The sequence below is a fragment of the Danaus plexippus genome (assembly GCF_018135715.1).
Source record: "Danaus plexippus chromosome 9 unlocalized genomic scaffold, MEX_DaPlex mxdp_26, whole genome shotgun sequence".
NCBI classification, from domain to species: domain Eukaryota; kingdom Metazoa; phylum Arthropoda; class Insecta; order Lepidoptera; family Nymphalidae; genus Danaus; species Danaus plexippus.
The window spans coordinates 2,302,534-2,327,654 of NW_026869848.1; the positions used below are offsets into that span (position 1 = coordinate 2,302,534).

The 25,121-nt window shown below is 33.6% G+C and overlaps 1 non-coding gene across 1 annotated transcript; it reads left to right on the top strand.

Moving 5' to 3' along the window:
* The first annotated feature begins 1,337 nt into the window (after window positions 1-1,337).
* On the top strand, window positions 1,338-1,409 carry Trnad-guc (transfer RNA aspartic acid (anticodon GUC)). The gene has a single exon. It is a non-coding gene; the product is annotated as a tRNA-Asp (tRNA).
* Window positions 1,410-25,121: the final 23,712 nt, after the last annotated feature.

Genomic DNA, 25,121 nt, shown 5'->3' on the forward strand with positions numbered 1-25,121 from the left:
TAGAATGATTTGAGTTATATATCTGAATACGACTTGATTGCGATTTCCCTGAAATAATATCATGTCTGTAATTGTAGGAACTAAATACTTTTTGTGTCATTTTTTTATACAAGTGTATTAAAGACGGCTCTTTTTAAACACTTTTATTAGAAGTCATTTCAATGTTCAGGCCTTCTTTTTCTGAAAAATATTACAAATAAGATTTTTTTTATTGAATAATTTATCATATATTGTAGAGTCACTATCCCTGGCAAAGTACTCGTGCATTGCTCCATGGATATATTTGTATAATTAGCCTAAGTAGAAAATGTTTAAACAGAATTTCTTAACGTAAACTTAGAAGCAAATATCTCTGAAGTAAGTAAAGATGGCGGAGGTAAAATCAACATAAATTGGAAGAGACACGGTTATTCAATAAATTTCCTTAACGTTTGTGTATTCATACGGCATCTGGGAATAAAGTCAAAGATGCGTGCGTTCTTACGACGCCTCGTTGAAGGTAATTTACAAATTACTCCCAGTTTTACAGTTCCCAAGACGGGCGACTTCGCGAAGCCTGGAAATGATCTTAGCAAGTGTAGGCTGCGAGGACGCCCCAGGCCTTCGAGGCGTGCTATTTCGATAGAGTTTAAGAGTTATGCAAATGTTATGGACAACAAAAAAGTTATAATGTCAATGATAAGTGCACGCCCCGGGGTGCGATCAGATGAGACTCGGATGGTAGAATTTTGTAATCACCTTAAATTTTTCTTTTTCTTTTTTAATGTACCATCTAGTTTATTCAAATCAACGAAATATCCGTAATTTATTTATTTATAAAAAATATTATTTTCCATATTATTATTGTGTCTTTATAATTTAATCATTGTAAATCTTAATTCTTATTTACATAGAGCCTGAATATTATGTAATCGATTTTATTTTTACTTTTAACGACATTCTGAACAACTTCCAACCTACACCTGACTGATTTTAAAATCTATTTTGCATAAGAATGTATTCAGACGCGAGAAACACACTTGAGGGAAACATCTGGAATTAGAAAGAGGTTTCTTACCAGGTTCTGTTTCGATCACAGTAACGACTATTGAAAGACATAGTGAGTTTTAAATATTAAAATCCGGTAATATAAATTTAAAGGAAAAAATATTCATCCGTACGTAACTGACACGAAATTAATTAAAATATAATATAAAGTTGTTTGTACATAAAACTTTATTTCAAATACATTATATTATTGATAAATTGAGATATTAAAAGGTTATTTTATTGCATTGTTTAAACAAAAAGTAATTTTATAAACAGTCATAATTCATAAATTGGTCATGTACTCCGTGTCTTCGGTAGTATAGTGGTCAGTATCCCCGCCTGTCACGCGGGAGACCGGGGTTCGATTCCCCGCCGGAGAGAGATATTTTTTCAAATATTTACTTCAATTTTATAATGGTAATAAACACAATATCGTCCAATATATTTCTGTTTTTTATTTGAAATTTAATAATCTAAAGGTCTTCACAACTATCATTCTAAAAATTGAATTATGAAAAAAACCTACGAAAAAACCTTTTGAGGTATTACATTAATTTCGAACAAAGCCAATATAAGGATATTCATTACAACTCATAACAGAATCATGTAGTACTAAGTAAGGACGTCTATCGATCCTACGTCTTACATACCTAATCTTCTACCGAACGTGAAGTTTTACATGCAAATGAATTAATTCTTCTCGGAGCTGTGCATCGGAGGCGATGCCTCGTTGCATTTATAATGTGAGTTCATTACCTAGGTAGGGACTCATCGAGTCTACGAGCTACGGTAATGGGTTTTAAGAACATTCGCTTCAATTATGAGCGGGATATTAAATCGGTTCATATCGGTATTTTGCTTGTTTGGTGTACTATATTAATAATTGGTAGATTTAGCATGGTTTTGCTTATCAGCTTTAATTAATAATCGTAGTGTTTTAGCACACCCATGTCGTATTCATATGTTAGAGATGTATTATAGGGTACTAGACGTTTCACAGAGATTCTTCTTTGTAGGTGTCATAGATAAATCTAAGAGAAAGTTTGTTGCAAAAAATCGCTTCTTAAATTCGAATAAAAGGGTGATCAAACTCTTAAGCATTGATGCACCTTCACTAAGACGCGGTGTTGGTAATAAATATAATGTATTTAATATACTATGAAACAAAAAAAATACTTATTTATTTGTAATGAAACCGGGTGTCAGTTTTAAAAGATATGATAACATTTTCAATCATTAATTATTTATTAGTAAAAGATATTAAGGAAGCTTTTTAATTATGTCGGTTAAAATGCGAGATCACTTGAAAAACTCTTTCAAAATTTATGATATAATATAAAGTACGGTCCTGTATAATACTTTGTATTTTCTTAAAATTAGCGTATATTTTTAACATTTTATGGTTCACTCAAGCTCAGCATGTCTTCCTTGAGGCGTCAAGGAGAGTGTGCATTTTTAATTTTAATGGGATGACGCTATGAAATTTTAGTGATATCCTCTTTTATCATATTAGACAGTTAATGAAACAAGCTGCTATACAAAGTAATTATGTTTTAAATTTAGTTTTTGTGTTAATGGCGAAGTAATTTTAATAATAAATCATAATTGCGTTTAGGACAGTAATGTATGATTACCATGATATGTACTACTTTATACATTGCCAACATAAAAAATATAGACATTTTTCTTATAAATATATAACTTCATACATCCAATAAATTCAAAACCTTCCGAAATGTTGATCGCCATCATGATTTAGCGGACATGCAATTTCACGGTGTTCCGCTAGCGATTTCCAAATTGAATTGATATGTTTCCGCCAACGGCCGCCATTTTTATAGGATATCACGTATCATGCGCGCCAAAGCGAGCAGATAACTGGTACGGTTAGCAACCTATAGAAGTGTAACTTAAAGTGTGTCTATTATATGTTTTTCGAGTGTTAAGTAACCTTGCGTAACAATTTTTAATTGTATAACATTTCAAGCTATATCAAGTGAGCAGGTTGTACAAATTCAGACTAATCCTAGAGCTTTAGATTTTAATGTACATTTAAGCCATAAAAAATCATTTTATTTATTTTTAACAATTTATTCGGTTTACATTTGTGTTTAATAAAAGCTATATGTCTGACTACAATTCTAAATGGTTTTTTGCACACCTTACTATGTACCCATGACATGAAGTGTGAGATAGGGGTGTACTAAAGAGTGCAAACGATCGGGTCGTAGTGTCAGACGCGGCGCTGAGAACATTGCCAATTTCATACCTCTGCACTCAGCCTGTTACGAATATTATACAATTATTTTATTGCCACCTGACCTAATATATCATAGTTGAGCCATAAAGCTGTTTTTAATAATTTATGATAGTGAAAACAGTGGATATATAAGAATTCTATGATTAATATGATCCTGAATCTGCCACCGAGCACAATTAATAGTTGCAAGCAATACATAGAGCTATTAAACATTGTAACATTTGTGTCGAGTTACTATAGAAAACAAGTTTTTAAAAAATTAACCCACACGAAAAAATCATTTCATATAGAACGTTTACAGATAGAACTATCTGAATTTCCCGCGCAAATAAAACGCACCTTGCCCCCGCGACTGTATCAAAATGATAAAAATGTTGAGATCCAATAACCATTCATCCATCAAGTGTCAAGATATAATCTGGGACGGTGCGACTTGCTTAGCCCTTAGTCGGGGAGGCGAATATAAAAATGCCTGGAAGATTTACAGGTTCGCTTGAGATATGGTGCGAAGATTCTGGCTGCATTGTGGCCTTACCGGATGAAATATAAGTAGGAAAGTTTTCTTGAAGACTTTTCACTCAGCTTTAAAGGTATATATTATTCACGATTCCTTCAACTTCATTCTTAGAGATATTGATGTATCTAATAAAAAAAATCACAATACTAAAGATACGTTAATTAATTATTTAAAAAAGAGCTTGAAAAAGTAGTGTTAGGTATTAATTAAATTATTATTAATGAAAAAGTAATATTAGAATCAAAATTCTAAGATAGTCAAAAATGTCGTAAAAATCACCTATTCCTAGGTGGAGGACAAAAAAACTCTGTTTTTATCTGGCATTCCGGACCACTGAACCATTTAAATCTCTTAAGCCTGACGATTCACAAGCGCCACTACAAACTCACAAATCTTTCATAATCTCACAAGATCTGGTGACGTTTTTCATAGTGGACGCTTCCTTACAAGTAAGGGTAGGAACCATCTTATAAAACCAAGTTAATATCTAGAATAAAATAAGGTTTGTATAGTTGTTTGAATTACAAATTGTTTTTATTTACAGTGAAAACTGGTAAACCAATTTCAATATGAATGAAATTCGTATTTCAGGGCAAACATATCCAAAAACACTTAAATGATTGAGTGGTTTCATAAGTAATGAAATGGCCCCAAACAATGTGCCCAATTTTTTTCGTACACGATACGCATATTATGTTTACATGTACGTCACAATGCTGGCAGGTACGAGTGGTATTCATAAGCAAATACAAGGCGAGGGACCCTATAATTTTCGGTTTGCATTTTTCCATCGCAACCGCGAACTCGATTTTCACTCCCAAGGGCCAACGAACGGTCGGCCTCAAAATATTAATGAAAATTTTTACATAAATTTATTCGACAGAGGGGCCTATGTTGCTCCGATATGACGGGGTCCGCTCCTGTGTTTTATTTATTAATTTAATGGTATTTTCGGTATAATTACCTAGCACACATATAATTCATTGGTTAGACTGAATGTTTATTTGTGAGAGTATGGGCAATATCATATATTTTAAAATTTATAGCTTCGTAAGGTATAAAAAATAAACTTTGTTATGTTAATTTTACTAAGACTGTCGTTTCAAATCTTGTTATAGCAGCGTTAAATAGATTTTCTTTTTTAATTTTATCCTTAATATTCATTGTAGATTACAGTAAAAATGAACTTCACAGCAAAAATAATAAGTCGAGTCATAAAAGAGATATTTAAAATTACATCAATATTTCTTGTTTGACCACTCATACACAAGCCTATATATAACTTCCCCCCAGTTTATTGGACTTGGCATAAAAAGCAAAGCATTCTTGGTTTAACCCTTCACCGGCATCAAAAGAACAAACGCAATATATCGGGGGTTCGGCTTAATTTGGCTGCTACCAACTTTAATGCGAGCCTGCTCGAATGCTCCAAATTACTCTGCGATATTTTTAACGCCCGGAATTCGACCATTTCGGGTTACGGAAACGATATTAGCTGAATTGTTGTAGAGGGTATGTCCGATTAAGATTTTTTTCTGGAGGTACATGTGTTTGTTTGATATATATGTAATTACTGAAATGCGGGTTTTCATTGCCCTACTCAAAGTAATATTATTTCCGCTATTGAGGGTAAACCAAAATATATTTAAAATCATTACATTTAATTTGGTTACTTTAATTACGTTACCAATGCAACTTCAATGAGAATTCTAAGAAGAAAATGAATAAACAAAATAGGGGATGAAGAATCTTAATTTGCACTGCTTGGGCTTAAATTTTTTCTTCAAATGAATTTCCTATCTTGGGGGACATTGGCTTCTTGCCGTGTTTACAGAGAGCTGCCGAGTAGTCCCACTTTGTTGTTTAATGAAATTATCGGTTTACCGAGCAAATGAACAAAGCCCAGATTTCTCCATCTCGGTCAAAAAAGGGAGAGGATTGTTTTTGTTTTCCTCGCAGGCTATTCGAACGGACTCCTTTGTGGTTCTCCTTGGCGCTGCGCGGTACTTAATCAATTATTATCGATTCGTTAATTCGAGATGCAAGGGTATTAATGAATTCCGCACGGAGCTTGGATAAAAGATTTCCTTTCATTCAGAATGGCTAATTAAATACGATCTACGTATTTACGAGATGTTTTGTTTTATATAATACATTTTGAACAATTATTTCTCAATGATTGTCCGAAATACCTATAAATTAACCTTTAATTAAATTACCCGAAATACCTTTTTCACCTTTCAAAAAGAACTATAAATCCTCTTTCGAAGATAAGACAACAATTTATACTTTTAAAAATAATTAACGTGTGTGAGAGGAAAGTGGAGATCAGACAATAATTGGTACTTTTTAATTAGATTAACAGCTATAACGACAACGAATCTCTTGTCTACAAACAGGAGGTGTGACTTTTCACCGTTGTACACAATCTGTCACTGCCACTTCCGGACCTTTGTACTGTTCTTTTATTGTTGCTTTATAAAACGAAAAGAAATGTTACTTTTTTCGTGTCTGCAATTGTCACCCTCACGGTTTGAAAGGTTGATTTAATACGCCGACTTCTTTTCTTTTTTAACGTCTGTAAACAATTCCAAAGATAACAGTAAGATATAATTAATTTGGAAAGGTTTGTACTTTTTCCGAATTAATATTTGAAAAACCTGTCAAATTTGTTGATTTAAAATGTTTTTTCTATCCATGTTGTCAGCGTATCGTGGCAAATTTACATTTAAATAGAACATCTGCGGATGGTTCGACCCTCTTAAGCAATAGCGTTTTTCTTGCCCGCTAATTTGTAAATCGCTTCGTAATATCGAAAAATTAAAATGCTGATGTCATATTTTACTCGCTATTTATATGCTAATCTCAACGTCTTGGAAGCCAGTGATGGGGATTCTGATTAAAATATCAATGGGTAATTTGGACGAAGCAAAGAGACAGGTCTGTCCACGTTACAATTTAGTAAGACGTGTGTGAACTGCTAATGTAAGGAAGCCAGATTGAAAGTAATGTCTTTAGAAAAAATCTGTGTATTCTAGAATTAAAGTTCGTTGATTTTAATATTTAAGTATGATGTCAAATTCTTAATAATATGTTACTGAAATTTTAAATATATAAGATTTAGAACTAAATTGTACTTCGAGTGAATTTTAATGAAAGATCTGATGTGTTTAATCTTGACGCTCATCGTATTTCTCAAGGCGAAACATCACTGCAATCATTTGTAAGACGAAGGGTTGAGGGAGCATTGAACTTAATGCCGCAATATTCAAAAATTAAGAGGCTTTGCCGTCAAGAGAGTCTGTAAATATTATTTTTTTATGTTAATAACCACCCGATTGCGTTAATAAAGCTTTACATCTCGTAATTAGCCCTTCCATTGTCTGAGGCGGCAGAGCGAGACTATAGATGAATTGAAATAATTACAGAAATGAGCGGGGTTTATAATAAAACCTGATTTCATTGAACTTTTTGTTGCTAAAAATGTTGTCATATATGTAAAAAATAGTTTTAACCATTGTATTAATAATGTAAAAATACACTTTTTTATCATAATTTTTGAATGAGATTAGCAAATTGAAGTTAAAACCCTGCCCGCCACTGTAGACAGTGGATAATAGTCAATATCTACCTTTTGTTTCATATCACTAGGATTTTCAAAAGCACGAATATCCGACAATCTCTGGCTGAACATCGGTCTATTAATTAATAAATTAAACAATAACGTTCTTAATTCCGCCTCGGTTTGCTTGAGCCGCAGCGAAAATATTTGCCATGTATAAATTCTCATGGATGAAGACAACCCCTCAACGCCGGGCGGTCTTTATAGCTCTATTTGTGTATTTTAATTACTGTCATTATATGCTAATGAGTACCATCCCTTTTTCTTATCCTACTAAATGGGTTATTACAGTCTTATATCTATATCGTGCAATTTTCGTCGAGTCGTCTCGAAGATTTAAATAATCGTAATGGCATCCACCGGTTTGGAAGGATTATTTCTTTAATTTTTTTAAAGGTTCACGTTTTGATTAATTGTCTCGGTGCTGCTCAGAGATTTCGTTGGTAATTTGTTTTGTGTTATTAAGTCAAGGAAGTCGTTTGGCGAGTCAGAAAATTTAGATCGTAGCTCGTCAGTGTGTCAGGGAGTTGTTTTCAACAGTCATTTGTTATTATTTTTTTATAAATTCAGTATTCATTATTTTACATCCAACCTAAATATATTTCATTTCCTTAAACTTTTTACAGGGTGACCGTTTGGCATATGCATTGTCATATAAATAATGCGTATGCTTACTTTGATATTATACTGAAATATATTAGATATTAATATTTTGATCTCCCTTTAAGTTATAATACAGGCCCCGAACATTAATAACTTTATACGTTTTATAATTTCTTATCTGCCGTGTATGTTACAGTACAAACTAAAAGTGTTTGATAGTTTTGTTTTTGATTACCAATTTTTTTTTTGCTCGTTTTAGATAAGTATTAAAAATTCTGTCTTTTAAAAAAATCATTAAATATGTACAAGCCATGAAAATAATTGTTTAAATAAATCAGGAATATAAATAAATTTCTTTAAAGAAATTCTCAGATGTAAATGATTACTCGCATCTTAGTACAGTCTCCCTCCGAATCTCGAAATTCTTTTACATAATCATGTGTTGAAAATATAACAGCTTTTTAGCGAGGGGCTGATAAACTCTCTTTTACGTATGCGTTCTACGTCTCCAAATATTATACTTACAAGTATTTAGCATAATCTTCGACTGATTGGGGTGTAGAGTAGGTTTTACTTTTAATGCATTAGGCTTAGATTTTGATAAGAATTTATTGATGTAAGTATCTTAATATTTATCTTTTATTTATTACCTTATAAATAATAGTTAATGAAAATATGTCTGGACAGAACAAATGGATGTTGTTTTTGGAAAAAAAATCTCTCCTGACAGACTTTCTTTGACTTGATTACTTTATAAGAATGTTAAAAATTGTTTAATGATTTTTAAATCAATATAATGGGTAAGTTAAAATAATTTTCATATCAATTTTGATTCATAATTTTATAAAATTATAAATAAAACAACCCTTTTTAATAAAAATAAGTTACGTAACGTCTAGCTGTCGTCGTAAAAATTAGGTTTTCACAAGTTTCGTTAAAAGCGTCTTTACTGCATCTGGAGTCATTCGGCGAAGACATCGCCTGTCCATGTTTACCGCGTCGTTCGTTTTTACTGAGATCGTTACGTGTTTACGATCTCACCTCGTTATTGTTATGTTAAAACGGGGTTAATATCATGTTTTTTAGGAAAATGGCAGCCTTAAATATGGCAACATATTTTATTGCTGATTTGTCGCATCAACTAAAAAGTTGTTTAAGTAATTAAATCGAAAAGTTTGGGATGTTTTTGCTGCTTCGTAATTATATGATTTAATATTATGATATTATTATATAAATATGTATACGAAGTGAATATGATGCTTTTATAATTTTTAAAGTTGCCTAACAAGTTCAGTTGAATTCATCTCATAAGGTTACGAGAGGTTGTTCGTACATTTATTACCGTTAGAAATCCAGTTCTGAAAATATATTCGGAGCGCATTTCATGTTTCCTCGTCGCATTAGGCATAAGTAGTGCTCTCCTCGCCCTATTAACGGTGATATATGCGACAATTCTTTTTCCAAATCCTCGAAACAGAAGGGAAACGGTGTCATATCGTTCGAGTCGCTTAGCATCGACATTTCGCATGTGTGACTCGCTAATTCCACGCTGATAAATGATTTTCGTGGCATATCCAAATGGAAATTTCTTGTGATCAACGAGTATTCGTTTCAGCCTTGTCTATGTATATATACAGTATGTATGTACTTATAAATGTTTGAATAATTTTTGTTTTTTTTTTAGAAGAAAAAATTTTATGTTTTTTTTATATTTTCTTGATTCAAAATAAAAGTAAGTCTTTGATTCAAGATATAAAATGTAATTCTTAAGCTCAGTGATTCATACAAGGCACAAACATCTACAAAAGGTGTACGCCCTGCGGGTAATTTTTGAAAATCCGATCCGCAATTCAGGCTAATAAGAGGCGAACATGCATCCCAAACGCGATTCACGTGTTCGGATAGGAAACACTGTTCCCCTTGAAGATACCGTGCGTGATGTATGCAAAAAGGGAATTGAATAAGATGATTTCGTTCCGCGGGTCGCTCCCGTAGGAAAAGAATCCAGTAATGGCAAATACAATAAATTTTCATAAACAAATTGCGATTTGATGGCGGTATATCGGCGGAGCGTGGCCCCACTCCCAATAAGAATTGATGGGAAACAATGTCGCGACACTGATTGAATGTCAATTTGCAGCAACGTGTTGCGGCCTCTTGCCTGAATTCTACATTAAGCTCGCTAAATTATAGGATGTTCTTCTATGTGACTGTCTACTATATCAATAAATTTTGAATTTACCCTAGAGGAATTTGTGTTTAATAAACAAAATTTCGGAGCTCTAAATAAATAATTTTCTTAACATCTAATTTGAACAAAACTTATCCAAAAGCATAGCCTTTTTATATAAAAACCCTAAGTTACAAACCAACGCATGGCAATGTTTTTGCACCCTCTAATATTGTAAAAGAATCTTTTTGTCATTGTTTATCGAAAAACAGTATGGCGACCGATCGAATGTCAATTTAAGGCAACGTGTCACAGGCAGGCGATGCCGCAAATAATTTTGTGTAATGTGCACACGTAGCGTTAACGATGCGGGGGAGCGACTACTTTTTAGGATGTTAGAAGCCTCGTTAGAAATCCGTCTCGTTAAAATATATATATTTTTTTTAATGAACATATTTTATCAAGTACATGCAAAATGAAATCAGTAATGTGCACCTGTGCTTTTGGGTCGACGTTTACGCAGGTATAAATCAAACCTGCGACCCTAACGCTACGTCACGAGCAGAGATCATTATTTAATGTGCATAATAAGTTATGCGAGTTTTATCTCGAAATTGGCTTTAAATACCGAGAATATCTGCCATATTCATAAGTAAGATATTGTTAGGTATATGCTATTATGTTATCATTACCGCTGAGCTATGAAGTTAATAAAATAATAGAAGCCTTATTTTGACACTTTAACTCTTGTCTGCACTCAGAGAGAAGCGTTGCTCGGCTAAGAAGTTTTGACTTGCAAAGCATCACCGTTACATTTTTCAACCGGGAGGTAATGATGGTTTTTATTTTGGTCCAATTGAAAGGAAAGAGATCATAAAAAAAACATTATATAAATATAACATCAACCCTTAAAAACTCATAATAAAGTGACACATTCAATTCAATGTCATGTTATACGACACTTTAACACCTTGATCACAAATAGCAATTTCTCATTAAACATTCAAATTCTATTTCCTCTCACGAAGGAAACAGGATTGTAACAATCCGTATTGTTTCGGATCTCATAAAGTGTAGCCCTTTGACTGTCTATTTCATACAAAACAGAGATACATAAAGCCTCTTCCACACTTGGCTAGCAACACCTTTGATGCGCGTATGATTGCCGCGCCCGCGACACATTGGATCTATATTGTTGTCTTTTTCAAGTTTTGTAATAAGGGATGAGGGTGTATTAAAGCCTTTTATCCCGCTCGTCACGCCAGGACGTGGGGTCGAGAAGGGGTTGAAGGTGAGCAAACATTAGCTCTTTTACATTTTTGCAATTTCATCGACGACGCCTGACGGCTGTTTGCTGTAGAGTTTGGAGCGAGATTGTTGAAGAAGGCTTTTGAGGGTAACAACTTTAAAAAGGTTTCGCATATGTAAACGAGGCTCAATTTACGTTTACACACTCTCCCGTTATTTGCGGATGCTGTATTAGTTAATGCGAAGCATCAAGAAATTCGGAGTGGAGTTAAGCTGACTATTAACCGCTAGGCCCCAGGCCAAGTCTCATAGCCGCAGACTGCCTGCAAATCTTGGCTGCATTCTCGAACATTCCACGAGATGTAGCTTGGATTAAACGACGCAGTATATTTAACAATTACAGTATATTCGCCGACTCTCCCAGGTAAGGATGCATATTTCAAGAGCGAGACAATATTAGCCGCAGCACTCGAGTGGAAAATGAGACCGTTTTTGGTTCCTAATTTACAGTGTTCTAATGTAAGGAACATGTTCATTGTACTAAGGTACGTGCATTTATATCGTTTCGTGAATAGAAACGGTCCATGTTTTAAAATGTATTAACCGCTCAGTTTGTTGATTTTAATTCTCACTGTTTCTTATGTGTGTTTAAATTAATGATATTGAAAATAAATATTTACGAATATGATTTGGATTTATAGCTTTATTTAATTTGGTTTTGATGATTATTTCATAAGAAATAAAATATATATTTTTTTATTGTTATATTAGAGAGGGGGTTGGATGGTACATCATTAATTACTTACATATACGAAAGATATCGTTACGCTGCAAGCTTCTATCAAAGCTTAGTTAGTTTTAACTTGTTATTCAGCTATTCAGCACTTTATGAAATAATATCTATTTTGTAAAGTAAACAGTTCAAGCGCTGTTTAAGTACTATTGCACACGAGTTCAGAATGACTCATAATTCATTCGTATCTGGAAATGTCGAGGTTTCTGCATCCTGAAGATGCGGGCGATACCATCCGCTCCTACCGTTTTGTCTCACAGACATTTGAGGTAATAATGGTAGGTTCACAGCTTATAAATTGAGAGATAAAAAGGGTTGCTTTTGTGATAAAGGGACTTGAAATAACGATATTTTGTTATAATGCAAAATAAAGTAAATATATTAATATTTCATTATATCTTAAATAAAAGAATAAATTTGTTTCATGTTTAACAAGTTACATTATAATCTGGAAGGCTAAGACGTTAATATTGAAACATGTGGATATTATAGACGAACGATGTATTGTAGGTGATCACGCCTTACTCATTATTCTAAAAGCACGTGAGGCACGAAACCCTTAAAATTACATTCGAAACAGTGCTCTTAGCAACTTTCCCATAAGAGCCCATTATTTACGAAGCCACCGTACCATTAAGATTCTCCACATATCTTCGAAAGGCGCTATGGTAATTACGGGTCGCCATTTTATCTCGCAACTCTTCGCGATTAGAACTCGCGTGTTCGCTCGGCTGCACGTAGAAATAACAAGTCCACGAACTAACTTCGTTTCTGAGGAGTGTTCTGAAATTAATTCGGATGGAAGATATCGGGCTGTGCGATAGCGGGAGCTCCTTCCGCGCCATTTATTGCTCGTGTGGTGCTCGTATCGGTGAAGGGGTAAAGAATATCAAGATGTAACGAGCTCCAGCCGGAAGGCCCGCAAATGAGCTCTCCGACTTATCTGTGTTAATGTGGGCGAGGGTTAATTTTGTCTTACACGAGCAATTTAAAGATATCGCATCTTATACGCTGCGTCGTTTGGTTGCCCTATATCGAAAATAATAACTATTCTGTACTCGGTCTACTTAAATATTCGTTAAGATTTCGTCTAGACAAAAGGAAAATATGGTGAGCGTCTGTGGAGAAAATGAATGCGGTAGCGCGCAAACATGAATGTATGGCGAGCAAATACGTGGCGTTATTAGGAAATGAAATTAAGTCTCGAGTGCAATCTCGTCATTGCACACCGCGTCTATTATGTAGTTGTGTATGCAATCTGAAATAGAGTGCTGGAGGGAAGAAGCTGATCTATTGTCGGACAGCCCCCGGCGCTCCAGATACCGCGCAAACTTGGACAGTTTGAAGATTATTTTCATTTATCTTATATTTTAATTTATAGTGTTTATTTTATGATAACCGCTTAAGCTTATCTTTTAGAATTGTTTTCACTTTTCACCATAAAACTTTTCATTGTTAGAATTTTAAAAATGTTACTAAAATAATGCATGATTGGGTTAAAGACTGTAGGGGGTGCCAATGACAAATAATAAAAAAACTACAAAAATTTCATTCCATTGTAGTTTATGGTAAACATCAAGAAAATCATTGACTCTGATTCAATTATGCAATAAGTTTACTTCTTCATTAATTACAACAATTACACACGTCATAAAAATGCGTTTAGTGAATGTAGTTTATAAAAAATATTTTAAGGAATGAATTCGTTCTTATATTAAATAAAAATAATATTATATAAAATTTTATCGCAAAGATCGCAATGGAATTTTCCCACGCTAGAATATTAAAGAAATCCGTTAAAGTTGCTCATGTAATATGCAGGCAGGAATACGCAAGCGCTGCATATTTTGCAAAACCGCGTCCCGGACGAACCAACTTCCAACTCGTGCCTGATTCTAATACATATTTTGCGGCTTGAAAATTTTTAATTCCCATTTTTGCTGAATGTATTCAGTTATTTCTCTGGTTGCTTTGTTTTATTTATTCACTGAACTAGCAGTTTCAATGCTTATTTATGTGTTTAAAAACATTAATTTGTTACGTAAACATACTTACGTTTTACTCTGGGTCAGATGTTGTGTACAAAATGTTTGCGGTTGTAGGTGCTCAAAGGGCTAGTTCATACTGCCGGTGACCGAGGACGTGTCGAGTATCAACCGCAGTCTACTAAATCCAGATCAGACTTTACATACAAATTACATGTATCTAGTATGTTTATACGAATTAAGAAGTATGCACCACCTTTCTATTTAATTATTCAAATGCTAATAGTGTTTTTTTAAGTTTGAATTTTAATTGTAAGACAAACTTTGGAGATCAAAGTCGTTAAAATTAATATTTTCTTCTTTCACTGTATCAGATTTTGTTTTCAAGTAAAACACTTTTTAATAATGTACCAATTTCAATTTCCTTTATCGCGACAGATTTAGCCATCAAAAACAAAATCTAGTAGAACCAATGAAAACTAACCACAAGAAACATTTCACAATACTAGTTGTAGCACGGAAAGCAAAAGGAAGTGTAAACTGCGCTGTTTACGTGAGGGCTCTTAGCAAACACCTGTAAACGCCTTCAAGCGGGCTTGTTTATACTGCCCACTCACGATTGCCATACAATTAGACTGGCTGAAAACTAAATACGGCTGCCTCTTAGAATATGAAACGAGATGTCGCTTATTTTTTTTATATTCATTTCAATATTTGGATGTTAAATTAACAAATATATAAACTACATAATTAGAGTGTATAATTTTTAGGGTTCAGCTTTATTTCAGAAAACCAAGAAACTTGTTATACACCCTCTAGATAACATATCTATTTCATCTCATTCAGAAATGCTCTAAGGTTATTTATTTTTTAATAATATTTTAAGAGTTTTTGTTACATTTACAGTAATGGCAGTATATGCTGTTTCTATATATCTTTAAAATACTGATGATTGAATTCGATATTAAGCTTTTTTTTTTAAAGCAAGTTACCTTTTTTATAAAGTTAGTAAAAACTCTCATAACGTATCTTAAAAAATATATTAATTTAATAATAAGCACTTCCTCAAAAATCAACAGAGAATGCTATTTTTGGTTCCATCCCCAAGTCCTCCATCATATTCGCAATGTTGACTTCTGGATGATACGACCTCTCCACTCGACATGATCGTAATAACCGCATCCAACAACCCTTCTACATCCATAAACCCGCTACAAATCTTGCCTCGGTATCTTTATATTGCGAATAGGACGATCTTTTAACCCGACATAATGGCAGGTTTACTGAGAGGACCGTCGTAAAGTGTCCCGTACTCGTAGCCGGGACCCCTTCGAAATTTCACGAACTATTTCCCCGCACTAGCCCTCGCTCAGCTTTTTTGTCGACTTTATTGTCCGGATTTTCTACTCACCTTTATCGTTATTGTGTCCGCTTGACTTCATAAAGGACCGGCTCACTATTAAGACCTCATAACCGTGGGAAATTTTTCGTTGGCCACTTGAGGAGCTCCTTGACGTTGTTTTTTTACAAAAAAGAAAAAAAACTATTCTATTTTGTAGGAAAATATTAGAAAAATTTGCCTATAAAACGTATATTATATCTATAAATAAAAAATGTTGTCACAAATGTCTACCTTTATGGTGGTTATTGATAAATCAAACAGGTAATGAAATCAATTTTCCGTTTCACAAATAAAATCTAACCGGTCAATAAATCCGTAAAGGCAATTGAGTGGAATGCGATAGGCGTGTTAATAGACCGGCGTGTGTCGGGGGCTGTCGAGTGTCCGGTGAAATCATTGCGTGAATGATAATTGCCAGAGCGCCGCAATCCGAGCTATCGGCTCGGAATTGAATGTGTGGATGCGTTTCAAAACGGAGATAGATTGCACCTGGAAGTGAATTCACACTTTTCTGAACTAAATTGCCATTATCTTAGTTATTTGTTCCCTTTTGAATAATCTGACGAAGAAAAATATTTTATCAATATTTATTACTTTTTGTTAATAAAAAAAAAATGTTAGTTTTATGTTGAACGTATAACCTTGTACAAATAAAACTGTTTAGAATATTCATATTAATTTAATATAACATCTTAAAATGTATATACATAAAAACATCATACGTCTATCACCAAAAATCATAATGCCTTTTAACTTTCTATTAGAAATTGCTAATCTACATCCATGTAGGAAGAGGACAGGACTGCAGCCGGGAGAGATCAACGCATACGATTACGTGTTCCACAGGTGGCGTATAACATTTTTCGGGACGGCCCATCGCCTGTTTAATTCGGCTTTTCGTTTGACGATTTGCAGTTTGTTTTTATTGAAAGGCGTCGAAACGTGTCCGTGGCGGTTGTGGTAAATAAAATTATTTACTTTATACATTACACGTAACGATTTTGAATTGAATTTGTCTGAATTTCAATACTCACATAATTTGTTCTGTACATCACGTATTTTAAATTAAGTGTACGAAAAATAACAATAAATCTACGTAGATGTGTAATTTGGTATCGGATATAAAAAACATATTTGAAAATAATATGGCAGAACATTTTCCAAAAATAGTTGAATTTGACGAAGACTAAAAAAAAATTCCCGATAGAAGGTTCCCTGTTTAAAATTCCATATCCAGCGGTGTAGCTAATTCACAGCAGGGTGGGGCTTTAAATAATTATTGCTCGCTTGACAAATTGCCGGCAAAGCCTACGTGTCGTTGCTACAATTTGATACAATTTTACCGCCTTTCCACGTACGGGCCGACAGATTTGCATATATGCGGGGTGAGCTTATGCAAATATTTTTTTACCGTTTCTCCTCTCTGGCAACATTGTGAGCGATTTAAAAAGATTTAACCTCTTTGTCGGACCATTAAGTGTAAAACTAATTTGCTTACCTTTGAAATGTGTTGAAGCTTTAGCGGATAATTACTGTAGGGTAAACGTCCCCGTATCGTGATATGCAGATTTTTGGGGCTTGTTGTTTTTTATTAACTTTCCTTTATTATTGTTTTCCTTTAAATGTTATATATACGTGTTACAAAAATTAATTGTCTTTACCGTTTTCAAATTTTACAGGAGATTTTTAATTTTCACTTAGAGGGCGTAACTTCTCAGCGATATTGAGCATGTGGGAATCGACGAAATTAAACTTTTCTTTGTTTTCCCATTCTATGGGCTGACGTTATTAAATTTCCTTGTGTTTTTTAACACAGGCGTATCATTAGATTGAGGGTTTCCGTCAAGAGGAAATTGCGGCGAGGGGACCAACACTGAGCGTCTAAACATATTGAAAAAATAAAAATCCTGGCTACTTACGGTGTATGAAAGTATGTTGCTCTACTTCTGACTAATAAAAGTGATATTTTTCATGTGTCAGTTTTTATGAGATTCACTAATAATTTAAGAATATTGTAAATAATAAGTGTTAATTTGCTGAGAGCCCAAACTGTGCAGTTTAGCGATTTATTTCAACTTTATTTAATTCAATTAATTAGTGACAATAAATTTGCACAATTTATAAAGACTTTTTTTTTGCCATGAATGTTTTTATAGTAGAGAAGGTTTCTTGTCACCAAAAAGAACTTGAAGTGGTCTCGCTTAAGTATTGCCGCGACGAATTTCAACACTGACTTTGGGAATTCACCTTAAATATACATATTACATTACGTGAAATTGCCCATTTTTTCCACTCTCCACCCTAGCAATTAGGGTAGCTTGTGTATAAATATTGCATAGCCCTCATTAATGTGCGTGTTCGTTTTAGTATCTATATATTTTTATGCTTGGCTTTTTGGTCGCCGTCTATAAGGAATTGCGTCGTGGGATGTAATGAATAATTAAGACATGTTGAACAAGCTGCGGGTAATGGTAGTTGATTTTTCTTTGAATTTATGTCAAGGAACAGTGTTTCACTTTCCGTCTGCTTCTTTTAGAAATTATTTTAATATCAAAAGTTGCTATGATATTACAAATTTTCTTATACTACTTTAATATTTCAACAGAACAGAATCAAGCAACTTACCTTGATCGGTTGGAGACGGTTGTCGAAGCCTTAGAGATGCCTGAAATAAAAAATAATAACGTTTAAAAACATGTCAATAAAATTAATTGCTTTTCGAGCAATTAAGTTTATTAAAAATATAATTTATCACAACAAAAATTTCATTACTGCGTTCGAAATTAAAACGCTGAGCATTCGAATGATTAAACGGATCCGAGATTGCATTTCGACAATTAACGCATTAAGACTTCTCTTGCCAATAAAGAGCAACTCTTAATTAAGGGTCCCTGTTAAAAATTGAGTACAAATTCAAGTAGCAAGACCCTCCCTCGGTGGGGATCTAGTGAATGGTCCGTAATATTTTAGTTTGCTTGAAACAAAAACGTCTCAGTGAGGGGTTGAGGAGCTGTCACGTAGACACAATAAGCCTTTTAATTCGATTCGTCAAGACGGACGCAGGACACAAAGGCCCGGAGTTATCATTCAATGGGGCACTCTTACCTTTTCTTATTACTTCGCCTCCGTTTTCTTATAAGATGCTGGCACACACGAGGTAAAAATCTTAAGATTAAGTATCCATATAAAAAAATCTGACTTTAAATCATGCCTAGGTTTTAATTATTTTGCAAATATGAGATAAACTAAATTAATAAAAATTAAATATCAATATATTTTAAATTGTTATAAAATTAATGATAATGTGACTTTATTTTCTAGATTAACAATTTTTATGTTTTCATTTTAATGTACAATGGATGGACTTTGTTTCTTATATTTTTATTAGTGCAATGATATTTTAAGATATATCCTGCTATCGTAGCTCATGTGTAGCACTTCTAAGAGTGCACTTGATCCCGTGTGTCGTCGTGACCCGACTGCCGATTGGAAGCTAACAGCTTTATTTGTTGCCACCACTCTTTAAACTACCTTAAATATACTACTGTCAGCTACGTGCTTTATACTAGTACATTTGTTTTAAAACTGTACGTGACTACGAATTATTATAAGAGAATAGATTCAAAAATTAATTCATATAACAATATATTAACCAGAACAAATTTCTGGCTCTCATATAATTTATTCTTATTTTTTTGTGTGTATAGGTAATTAATTTTTATCATGTTCAATTCAGAATTAATCAACAAAATGTTAACCTTCGTCTTTTATGTAAATATTTAATTATTACTCAACTATTATTTACGTTTATATGAAATAACGTTGTAATGTCAATTTAACAAGTAATAAACATGAATCTACATTTGTATAATGTTAATATCATTTAAATCTTAGTTTATAAACAAAACGCGAGTGCCAAAAGAGCACTGTAATTACACTAATGGCTCGAATGATAATTATAGAGATTGGCGACGATATCTCACGAAAATTAAAATGTATGATCACTTATTTATAATTTACTTAATTTAATATTATTATTAAATAATAAATGTTAACTTTATTTAAATAAAACAAAAAAGTATTTTTAGATTGTAAAAATGTAGCATCATTTGGCTGACTGATATTCATGATTAATAAGAGTTTAATATAGAGTTTAATTGAGAGCTAAAAAATAGTGAATAGTTTTTAAAGAAATATTTAGGAACAAATTGTTAATTTTTCTATTTGCCTAAATAATATTAAAGATAATATAGGGTAACCATAAAAATAATCGCTCTGATAATAACGCATTAATCACGCTTTAATTAAACGGCCGTTAAATCACGCTAATTGCGATATCATTGTCTTTTGTTTTTTATTTGCGGCCTATTTTTTTGTTGTCCACCAAAGCTTTCTTTTCAATGGAATGCCTTTATTTGCCGGCTGTTTACAAACCGCCAAGCCACAAAGGATGTTTAAAAATTATAACCAGCATAAATTAAAAACAATTGACGACAATATTTTATAGATACGAAGGGGTTGGGTTATATTTATTTTTATTTAATTCAAACTAGTGAAATTCAAATGAAAATTGTTATGTAAAAAGACAAATTGTTTTATCTTTATGATATTTATTTTAGGTCATTACATATTGCGAACAGTTTAATATTTAGTCAATAAGTAACAGGCGTATTACTAATATATTCTTATATAGAGATTTTATGCAATGTATTTCATTATTTAACAGCTAAGTTGTAAAAAGCTCCTTTGATCGTGATGCAGGAAACAGCAGTCTCCGGGTCTTTTGTCCAACGGCGTCGATACGCTGTGGTCACCCTACTCTCATCATCTTAATTGTTTTCTTTTACAAAGCACTCACGCTTTTACAATTGCTAATGATATCGCTTTGATCTTAGTACAGTATGTGACAACATTAAAGTGTAAGAGTGGTTTAGTGTTTTTATAGCAAAAGTAATCTCAATAGTGATTTGATTTGGTTGTGGAATACTGATGTATCTATTAACTAGTTCATATTGTGAGATGAACACATTGTTTTTATTATTAATTATGTATATGTTCAAGTATTAAATATCTGTAGACATTTAAGTAAAAAAATATTCAAAACCAACCTGCTATTAAAAATTAAATCAAAAAATATATCAAAATTATCTATCTAAAACATTATCATATCATTATCATTCTTTAAACTAACAGAAAGACACGTGACATTTCAAACGAACACAAAACAAAACACAAACTACGTATCAGCCTGTGCATGCCTGTGTGTGTGTTTAAGCCGGTGTTGGTGAGCTTGTGTGCGTGCGCCTGAATTAGACGCGAAACTTTCAAAGTTTTCCCAAATTTCTGCCCCCCAGTCCCTCCCCCCGATCGATACGCGTCGAGCGAGTAAGCGCTCTCCGCCTCATGAAAATATCGGACAAGATTCCTCTGAACACCACAACGTGTTTTGTGGTGATAATTACGGTCTTAGCGAACGTTGTGGTGGTTAAATGGGCTGTATTAGAACTATTTACAAATATTTTTGCCAACAAATCCTTACCGAACGAATTTATTACATTCGTTATATGTATATTCGAAGTGCATACTGTGGTGCGTATTGTAGGATTGTCCACAAATAACGTAGATTTTTTTAAATGTCTCTTTGTTTCAAACTATAAATCTATCTTGTGTTTGTTATTTCAGTATATAATTTAAATTTGATTTATAATTAAGTTTTACGAAGCTTTTTTAATGTTTTAGTTAGGTATATCTTGTTTTTTTTGTTTAGTATTCTAATAAGATGTTGTCTTAAATATTTTCGGTAATAATTAATGATAGTAAGAGAGCCTTAATGTACTCGGGTATTCGGTAAACTCTAACTAAAACGACCCATACCAACTGTCAACGTGTAAAATAGAAACGACAAGTGAAAATTGGGCGCTGGATAGCGACGTTGTTTGTCATTAATTGAAGGCTTTGCAATGATCTTGGAGAGTTGCTTGTAGGGCCGGAGGGCGACACTCTTGGGAGATATCGGCTGGTCAATCGCGTTGACAGGGGCCCTCCGGCTTATAGTGGCCTGCGCGAGGTGGGAAAAACTACCGTCTGACACTACTTAACAAACGGGGCAGTACTCGGGAATTTTCTTGAGTGCTTGTTAATGTTTTATGGGCGGAACTTTTCAAAGTGATAGGAATGACGAGTTAAGTGCACCTTCATAATTTAACACGTTTGCCTCGTACGCTCGTTAGTGTTTTTTCATCCAATGTAAATTTTATTAACGGTCAATGTTCTCTTTATGTGTAAATTTAATTCACAAATAGCAATAAAAAAATGGAAAAGTTATAGAAGTTTTGTGATTTATAACAATTAATATTTGAAATATTGACAGTATTAAGGGAAATGGCCGACAGCCCACAAATCATGTAAAAACCGCCCCGGAAAGAGGAAGCACTGGCCCGCTGCTCAGGGACTTTATTTGGAAATGGAAAGTCTGAAAAATAAACGACAGCAAGCGCGGGGGAATGATTTATACGGGGCAGCTAGTGTGCGCGGGTTCGATTATCGGAATGATATTTCTGGATATTAAAGTGTTGCCAAGGACTGTGGACAATATGACCCGAGGAAGATTTATTGGGCAATTCAATATGACGTCGACTGCCGTTACGATTATTTCATTATATTGTCGGCGCCGTAAAAACTGTTAGCATTTTATTTTATTGCTGGTTCGCGGACGAAATTTATTTCAATATTTTATTGCGTTGTAAAACCGGGTTCTGGAGTTTCGCTTTGACAATTTGAGTGCATCACCGCTTCAGCATCCCGGATTTGTTTTGGCTACTGGCTAACTAATGTTATAGTTATGCCTTTATAAATTTTGTACTTTCATTATGCGTTAAATTCTAAACTTTATTGGTGGAATTTTTAAATTAAATTGAAAATGTTTTGAAGGCTCCTATATTTACCAGTATACTATTATTGTAGTTTATTTTAGTATACAATTATTTTAGTTCGAACCATTTAGTTTCAGTACATGTTAAAGTATTGGAACAACTACTTTATTAAAACACGATTAATCATTGCAATTTATAGTTTTTAAAATAATATTCCTATACTTTGTATATCAACTACAAAGGATAAGCGTTTGAAATAAACAAAATAAAGGTACTTATACTTTAGACGAACGTGTAACAAAGCGTACGATATAGAAGCCAGTCGAAATATTCAACATTTTACCAGCACAATGTGGAATAACATCTTCTAATGTCACATAAAACTGATAACCCTACTGCATTCACATAGTCTTTCACGGTGCTGTAAATCCGGACAAGCGGTCTTGGCTTATTGAATAACTGCATGACTCACTGCGCTATGCTCCGCTGAATCCCCCGTGCGCTCCAACTAAGCTTCTAACAATCTTAATATGGTATCCTAATATCAGCTTTATTATAGAGCGATAAGAATTATATCAGCCTAAAATTATTTCGACTATATGAAATGTTTGACATGCTTTCCAAGATCGAATATATTCTGTTACTCTGAATGCTTTACTTTTTATCCGTTAATGTTATTGGCGACATGTCCGTGGATACTTTTGTCATGATGATAAGTATTGAAACATATTGCTTTTAAAAGGGATATAATATGCGGTCCAATAGACTTGATTTATTTTATTGAAGTAACTTAAATAAATAAGTATTTGTCGTTCATTTATTTACGTTACCTCGTAACTGTAATTTACCCCTTTCTATATTTTATACAATAGTAGAAGACAATAATAAAAGAAATTTAAAGGACATTAGGTGCTCACAAATTACAACTGTAGTAAAGTTTTAAGTAAACACTCCGAATTAGAATACGCTAGGGTGAAATTTAGTATCTAGATTACGGACGGCTTAGTCTAGCTAGCGTCCATATACAGGCAGCGAATTCTAAAGTGGAACAGAGATTGTTACATAATGCGAAATCAACTCACGATTCAGTCATTGTTGAGTTGTGGCGACTTATCACGGCATTCTGCTCGTCGCACACCGCGAAACTTATCCGCCATATGAATGGTTCAACATCAGTTGTGAATTTGTAAAGAGTGGACGTGCGTCGCATGCACTCGGTCAGACTTTATCTTTCAACACCCTCTTACTGTTGAAGTTTACTTAGCGAACGCATATCAGTAAATTTGAAATGTACTAGGTATTAAATGTAATGTTGTAATTCGTGTGACTCACATATACATACATGTATATTTAAATTGTGTACGTTAGAGTCATTAAATCTCTTTTCTTTAGTATATACTTCATTTTGGAAAGAAATATTTCCATGATATTCAGTAAGTATAATCATACTATTAAGAACATAAATATTGATAGTTAAAAGTTAGCTATATAACATCGTTTTTAACTTTTGTGTGCTATTCCTGATTATTTAGTTATTCTGTTCTGAACAATGGGACGGTTTTAAACCTTATTATTAAATTACGTAGAGGGAATCACGTGAGGACGGTAAGTCGGCGAGAACTACTCCGACAGGGGTGGCCGTCTGATGCTCAAGGGGTAGTCTGTCTTAGCCACGTGACGCGGTCAATTAATTAGGCATAGGCTTCCTTGAACTATAACTGGCTATAGACGTGTCTTGAGACGAGTACTAATTGATATGTATATCTTCATTTACAATTTCAGCAAAACAAACCTACAAAAATCATTCTTAAGTAGTAAAAATAACTCTAATTAATCAAGCAGAATACAAAAGAGGTCAGAATTCGTAGGTACACATGCCAACACAAATGGACGCAAAACAGGATGGGAAAATAATTTGAATACGTAACGAATCGGAGGGTAACGCACGGGCGAGCCATTCTTTAACTTAGTCGACACTGGATAAAGAGCTAAACTTGTTTTTAAGGGATGACCGATCGTTGAAATTTATGTATCGCGAACAGTGCCGGCGGCCGAACCCCGGCAAAAAGAGGTTTTCGCAAGGGTAGATACAGGAAGACGGCAGATGGAAGGAAGAATTATGCTCCCCGCAGGCTGATGAGGAAAACGTGATTGTGTGAACTTTTCGATTCCATGGAAATCGGACAAGCGAGACGATATACTACGAGACGGGGTTTGAAGGACCGAATGTCGGCATTATTTACTCTTTTGTATTCGAATACCTTAGCTTGTTGTGACGGGGTCTACATTGTTGTAAGCAAGCTGAGCCATGTTTTTGACTGAGTTACAGCATCGTATACACAACTTTATGTAAACTCCAGGACGGTTGTTTAGCTCAATATATTCAAATTGATTCATTGAGCATCGATTAATGGATGGCCGATTTGATATCTTGCTAAAATGAAAATTCTAAAATAACAATGTATATTTGATGGATAACTTGAAAAACAAGACAATTTCAATAAATTACTCATAGGTATTTAATAATAACTTTGTATTTGAATTTAGAGAACAACTTTTGTACTTAAATTTGAACATGAAATTTAAAATGTTTTAGTAATTATTCAAGTGATTATATATA